Genomic DNA, 1,221 nt, shown 5'->3' on the forward strand with positions numbered 1-1,221 from the left:
GACGTAGGCTAGAATCTCCCTGGTAAGCCACCTTGTGGGCTACAGCAGATTATTAGAGATGGGCTAGTCCAGGTGCGAGAGTTAGCCTAAAAGAGGCTAGAGAGAAATGGGCCAAGCGGTGATTAAATGAATACAGTTTGTGTGTTGTTATTTCGGGCATAAGCTTGCGGGCAGCGGGGTGCTGGGGACGCAGCCCCACCGCTCTTATAACTACAACACATAAGGAAGCAGATGCTGTTCCCTGAAACCGTCTCTGGAGCGTATCCTTTATGGACCACTTATCATGCCCTTTATCGATCCAGGGGCATTGCAATCTCATTGAGGGACACCTGAATAGCCTGGAATCTAGAGGAGACCCAGCTACTGCCACTTTTCTGAACTGATAGAATTTCTAACCAAATTTCAGTGCTTATCTTTGTTTCCACAGATAAGTGTAGCTCTCACAGCTTATCAACATGGCTTTTTTTCACATTAGATGAAGAGTGATGTGGGAGTCCCCTCTGTGTGCTATGATTACCTTAACAAATAAGGAAACTGCTTTGGACCTATAGCAAGGCAGAACTTCGGTAGGCAGGAAAAGCTAGGCTGAATGCTGGGAGAAAGAAGGGCGGAGTCAGGGAGACACCATGGATTCGCTGCTGGAGATAGACATGCTGAAACCTAGCTGATAGGCCACAACCTTGTGGCGATACGCAGATTAATGGAGATGGGTACAATAATATGTAAGAGTTAGCCAATAAGAAGTTAGAACAATTGGGCCAATCAGTGATTTAATTAATACAGTTTCTACATGGTTATTTTGGTTCTGGGTGACAGGGATGAACAAGTGTCTCCTCCTACAGTAATACAGAATGCTTAGGCAAGTGGTCACACTGGCCATAATTCAAAGTATGAGTGACTGTGGGGGAACCAGCCCTAGTGAATGCATCTATACCACAACTATACCTAATTCCAGCACTCAGGGAGATAGAGGCAGGTCTCTGTGAGTTCGAGGCCAGCCTGGTCTATAGTGTGAATTCCAGGGCAGCCAGAGTTACCTGTCTTGTAAAAGATAAACAAACAAACAAACAAGAAAGATGGGATTCAGACTACTAGTAGCTATAGAGTTGTTATCAGAAAAGCATTTGGGGGCTGGAGAGATGGCTCAGCGGTTAAGAGCATTGCCTGCTCTTCCAAAGGTCCTGAGTTCAATTCCCAGCAACCACATGGTGGCTCACAACC

This window comes from Microtus ochrogaster, chromosome 26 (genome assembly GCF_000317375.1).
Source record: "Microtus ochrogaster isolate Prairie Vole_2 chromosome 26, MicOch1.0, whole genome shotgun sequence".
In the NCBI taxonomy this organism is placed as follows: domain Eukaryota; kingdom Metazoa; phylum Chordata; class Mammalia; order Rodentia; family Cricetidae; genus Microtus; species Microtus ochrogaster.